The sequence below is a fragment of the Halichoerus grypus genome, chromosome 10 (assembly GCF_964656455.1).
Source record: "Halichoerus grypus chromosome 10, mHalGry1.hap1.1, whole genome shotgun sequence".
In the NCBI taxonomy this organism is placed as follows: Eukaryota; Metazoa; Chordata; class Mammalia; order Carnivora; family Phocidae; genus Halichoerus; species Halichoerus grypus.
The window spans coordinates 127,827,978-127,834,339 of NC_135721.1; positions in this window are offsets into that span (position 1 = coordinate 127,827,978).

A 6,362-nucleotide genomic window follows, 5' to 3' on the forward strand; every position below is an offset into this window, starting at 1 on the left:
CTCACAACAACTGGATGCAGCAAATTCTAGGGATATCCCCATTGTAGAGATGAGAAAACAGACTCAGAGCTAACAGGAGGAGGGGTGAGGATGAAAACACAAGCCACTTATCCACGATGCTCCTAAACGTTTACTCGCATAGATTCCTTGGTTCTCGTAGGGAATTTCTGGTAAGCAAAATTGACAGTAGAGCAAATTCCCGTGCAGAGGACCTCACAGGAGGAATAGGTTAAGCCCGACGGCCCGGGGCATGCTGGGTATTATAGTTCAGCGGCGTCGCGGAGCCTATCGGGAGTTGTGGTCCTTTGCGCCAAAGCTCCCTCGGAGAGGCTCCGCCCCCGCTCTCGGAAGTCTACGGCCAGTCCCCAGGGCCGGATTCCTCTGGTTCCTGCGCTTCATCTCCGCCTTGCGTTGGAGCTGGTAGCTTCAGCTGATGTGGCTGAGAGTCCTGTTTATTGGATTGTTGGGAAGATTAAAATGGTTAATGGAACTAAAGAATTTACAAAAGGCCTTGACACAGAGCAAGTGCTATATAAGCATTAGCTACTATTTTTCTTATTATTTTTTATTCCTCGGTGACCCCTGCAAAGTAGCTTTTATCATCTGTTTGTCAGATGAGGAAACTGAGGCTCGGAAGCGTTAGAATGCTTTCCCAGGGTCACACAACAAGGAAGGAGTAGGAAGGAGTAAAATCAGGTTTGGAATTCAGTTCTCTTAACCCTGGGGCACCTGCCGTTGCCTCTGTGGAACCTGGGAGGGTTTTTTTGTTTTTGTTTTTTTTTAAGATTTTATTTACTTATTTGACAGAGAGAGGCACAGCGAGAGAGGGAACACAGCAGGGGGAGTGGGAGAGGGAGAGGCAGGCTTCCCGCCGAGCAGGGAGCCCGATGCGGGGCTCGATCCCAGGACCCTGGGATCATGACCTCAGCGAAGGCAGACGCTTAACGACTGAGCCACCCAGGCGCCCGAACCTGGGCGGTTTTAAGCAAAGCGTGGAGCTGCTGAAGGAATCCTGGGGCTGTTTACCTACAGGTTTCTTTCTTTCTTTTCTTTCTGGATGTTATTTTTAAGTACTATCAATGCCCAACATGGGGCTCGAGCGCACAACAGCGAGATCAAGAGTCGCATGCTCTTCTACCGACCCAGCCAGACGCCCCTACTTACAGGTTTCTTAAGACATGAGATAATAAGTCTTTATTGCTTCAGCTGCTCTTAAAGGTGGGTTTTTGTTACCTACAGTCAAAAGCATACCTAATAGGTACAGGAAGCTGGCACAGTGCCCCAGTGAAGAGACACAGATGTGGACTGTTCCACAGTGTTCATTCAGGGACTATTCTCAACAAGGTGGGAAAACATCTGGGCAGTTTGGGGATCTCTGTGATGTGAAAGGCATAAGTAGTATATTCAAAATGTAAAAAAAATGCAATATACTTTTTATAAAACTGACAGTATTATTTTTTAGAGCAACACTCCTCAAACTAGACTGTGCACACGAATCACTAGGAATCTTGTTAAAACGCAGATTCTGATTCTGTGTGTGTTCCGGCGGGCGGGGGTTGTGCTGAGATTCTGCATTTCTAACAAGTGCCTAGGGGATGCACAGAGGACACTTTGAGTAGCAAGCTTGTGGATAACATTGTATAATTTTATGTTTATATTTCCAATTTATAGTTAAGAAAAACCCCCAACCTCCTGCTATAACTTTTATAATACAAACTACAGAAAGCAAAGCTGACAAATTGTTGACAGAGGAAGGGTCATGGGCACCCGGAAGACAGAGTCAAATGCCTGGGGAGGGGGTCTGTGGTTGATGGGGTGTGGGAGACACATTTGCTAATGGCATTTCATGGCACATACATGGAATTATATCCCTCTGGGGGGGATATGCTACGTCTGAAGTGTAGCATTAAGATATTTTATCTAACATTTGATGAATTTGCTGAAGTCTGCAACCCAAAAGGGATGGGAGTGCGTGGAGTAGGGGGTAATGGTACAACATATTTACTCATTCCCCTCTTGATGGACATCTGAATTGTTTCCATTGGCTTCTTCCTATACAGTTTATTTCTGTACTGTCTGAATTTTGTATCATCTGTTACTTTTATGGTCAGGGAAAAATAAATAAGAACCAGAAGTCTGGGGTGGCCGGGGAGGGGGAACCAAAGGATGAATTTCCCTAAATTACAAAGAATCCTTGCAACTCATCGTGAAAAAAAGATAAACACTCCAAAAGAAAGATGTTAATCATAGCAAACATTTGTGCAACATTTCCTATGTTCCAGGAGCATAGGGTTTTGCATATATTAATTAATCTTCACAACTACGCTCTACAGTCAGTCCCATTATTATCCCTTCTTACAGATGAGGAAACAAACACAGAGAGGTTTAGTAACTTGGCCAAAACACAATCTTGTAAGTGGCAGAGCCAGGATTTGAACCCCAAGCTCTTAACCACTACTACCCTGCTTCCCAAGAAAAATAAGAAAAGGACATGTACAGAGTAAGGAAATGAGGTAAGATACCTGATCTCACTCAACATATTGCATTTTAGTGATTCTAAGATGCACATTTTTACATTCAAACATGTCTGGAATCAGGATGCATCTTACAATCAATGATATCTTAGATTCAATGAAATAGAGTAAGAGAAATGTAAATTAAAACCAACTATCAGATTGGCAAAGGACAAAACACTTGATAACACACTGTGTTGGCAAGGGTGTGGGGAACCTGGCACTCTCCAGAGTTGTGAGTTTAGATGGGCAATTGGAAGGCAATTTGGTGTGAGCTATCCGAATGGAACACAGACATCCTGGGCCCAACAATTCGGTTCCTAGGACCTGACCCCTCAGGTCTACTGACCCTCATGAGCGAAGACATAGGTTCTCCCGTGCACACAAACAGCGGTTCATATTACTCAAGATTGAAATGTCCAACAAAAGACGAGTTAAAACATGAAAGTCCATTCTGAAGTTGGAATGCTACACAGCTGGCAAAAAGAGGAAAGGAAGGAGTTGATGGAACACTGTCTCCATAATACACTAAGTGAAAAAAGGCAAGTGCAGAAGTGTTTATGTAATATTCTACCTATCACGTGAAAGTGGGGGCAGGCATGCCTCTCTGCCGGTCCGAGGGACTTGCAAGGGTCTTGTTGCAATAATGGCGTCTGGGGAGGGAAACTGAGGGCTTGGGGGAACTCGAGTGGGAGCAATTTACTCTTCACTCTAGATCAGGAGTTGGTAGACTTTTTATTTTTATTTTATTTTTATTTATTTTAGTTTTTTAAAGATTTTATTTATTTGACAGAGAGAGACACAGCGAGAGAGGGAACACAAGCAGGGGGAGTGGGAGAGGGAGAAGCAGGCTTCCCGCGGAGCAGGGAGCCCGATGTGGGGCTCGATCCCAGGACCCTGGGATCATGACCTGAGTCGAAGGCAGACGCTTAACGACTGAGCCACTCAGGCGCCCCTAGGAGTTGGTAGACTTTTAAAAAATTTATTATTATTATTTTATTTTATTTTTTTTTGTAAAGGGCCAGATAGTATTTTAGGCTTTGAGGGCCGTTTGGCTCTCAACTTTGCCTCTGTATTGGACAAAATGCAAATGAATGGGTGTGGCTATGTACCAGTAAAACTTTACCAACACACTGAAATTTGAACTATGTATTAGGGGATACTGTTTTTTTTAATAACCCCCCAACCACTTAAAAAAAATGCTCATGGGGCCATGATTTGGCTCCCTGGCGGTATCAGCTGACCCCGATCTAGATCCTTTTGTATTGATTCTTATTCTTTACCTTATGCGTGCATTACCTATTAAAAAATGTTTGGGGCGTCTGGGTGGCTCAGTCGGTTAAGTGTCCAACTCTTGATTTTGGCTCAGGTCATGATCTCAGGGTCGTGACATCGAGCCCTGTGTTGGGCTCCGAGCTCAGTATGGTCTGTTTGAGGTTCTCTCTCTCCCTCTGCTCCTCCCCCTGCTCACGCTCTCTCTCTCCCTCTCTCTTTCAAATAAATAAAATACATAAAAAAGTGTTTAAAGGGTAGCTTGAAATTTTTAGGTTTATCAAAGGGAGTGGCATTAAAGTTGGGGATAGGTGTCCCGCCCAGACCCCCTCTAAGAAGAAGCCAGCACAGTGGGGGATTGCATGACATTCCCAGCCAAGCTGGGAAGGCGTTTGCCCTGCATTGCTTGCTACCTGCCCCACTCCACCACCAGATAGCAGCACAAATCCACCAAAAAGCGGGCCATCCCCGCACAGCTGGGAAGCTGAGGGCAGAAGTCAGCCCGTACACCTGTTTTATTTTGCCTACCATCTGTTTAAAAAATGGAGCCAGCATTTTAAAAAAATCTGGATTTCTGGTTCCTCTTTAATCAGCTGATGTGACCAGCGGCTGCCCTCTGGGCCTGAGGTCCCCAGGGCATCCCAGTCCTTAGTGTCAGCGGCTCTTTCCCATCCTGCTGTGTAGCTATTTTTTCGCAGGGGACACATTTCTCACTCACCACCTGCCTCCTCACCTCCATCCCTCCACTGGGGCTACAGGCCGGTGTTAAAGCATAAGGGCTTTGGGGCAGATTAGGGTTCAGGTCCCAGGCCTGCCATCTATCAGCTGTGTGACCTTGGGCCTGTTCCATGACCCCAGTGCCTCAGGGTCCTTGTGTGCAAATGGGGCTGAATGTACTCACCTCTCAGATTCCATGCATGGAGCTCCGCGCAGTCTGGCGGGTGGTCAGCGTGCATGGATAGGAGCATTTTCCCCTGCCCGGCCCTCACAAGCCCTTGTTTGCAATCCCCCTGGCCCAATCTCACAAATGACCCCAACACAGACACAAGACATAACTGAAGGTTCTGAGGGTGTTTTTCCAGCCCCTGGGATTCAGGAGCAACGACGACAAGTCTGCATGTGAGGCCTGGCTCTGTCTTACTGGTTGTGATATCTTGGGCAGGTCAGTTCATTGGTGGACTCAGGCTGGTTTTGTTGTTTTTGTTGGTGCTGTTGTTTGCTCCGGGCAATTAAGACAGGTTGGTAGGCCTGGAAAATCTCTCCACTGGGGCCTGTGAACTAGAAACCAACCTCTGCAGCCCCAAGGGTGCTTATCTGACCCTTCTGAAGTTTCACTCTCTGCCCCACCCACTGTGGACTTCCTTTGATAACACCTTACTTTTTCTTTTGGGAACAAATCACCTTTCCCTCCTCTCATCCTGTGGCTTGTGAAGTGTTGTTCTCACCCCTGCAACCCCGGGTGGCATGTTTCAAACCTGGCCAACCAGAACCATTCACCACCACAAGACCCAGTCTGTCCCACTGAGAGCCTTCCCTGGGCTTTTGCTGCAACCACTGGAAGGGGAAACATTTCCTGCTGAGATTGCTGAGCTGGTCTGGTGTCAAGTCTCAACTCAGAGAAAAACAGGACCAGACTGACCAAGGTCTGGTGAATCATGTGAGCCCCTCAGTCCTGCCAAACCTTAAGTCACAACCACCCCCTCTCCACTTTTCAGTTATAGGAGTTAATCAAATTATTTTAGCTATTTTTACTTAAGGTATTATTTTCTGCCACTTATGAATTGAACTCTAATTCTCCCTCCTTTTGTGGTTCCCTCGGACAGTCACAAATCATCTAGCAGTGGGCAAACTTTAAGGAAAATTATGTTATGGGTCACATTTTTCAAAAAGCTTTATCTGTGACCACTCTAAAGAGTATTTTATCATCTCTGTCCCCCCCCTTTTTTGGGGGGCTAGTATTGCAGAAACTACCTAGCCCAGATTAGATATTGATTGTAATGTCTGTATGTTCACTACCGAATCTCAGTGCCTAGCACATGGGAGGTGCCTTATAATGTCTTGCTCAATGGATAAATGAACAAGATACTCATTTGTCTAAAATGTCCCTCCTCGGAGAGACCCTCCCTGACCGCCCTGCCAAAACTGCCCCACCCTGCTTTTCCAATGTGATACATTATTTTTGATTTTCTTTATAAATCACCATCTGAATGTATATGTGCATTTATTTATGTTTATTGTCTCTCTCCTGAGGAGGTCAACTCCACCAGGGTTTTGTTCGCTGCTGTGTGCCCCGGTGTCCAGGTCAGAGCCCAGCACACACCAGGGGTCAGTAACATTTGCTGAAGGAATTCACTAACAGGGATCCGCCTTCATCGCCTTATCATCCTGCAGGAAGACCATTCCTCATCCAGTCGTGGGTCCCCTCCGAAAGTGTTTGGAGCAGATGGCAACATTAATTCACTGTGTCAGGTGGCGAAGCTCCCATTCTGAGCCCAAGGGAGGAGGAGGGGAGCTAGGAATGGGATAGGGGTGGGGCCTCACCCTCCAGGATCCTTAACCATCCCCCGCCCACCAGCC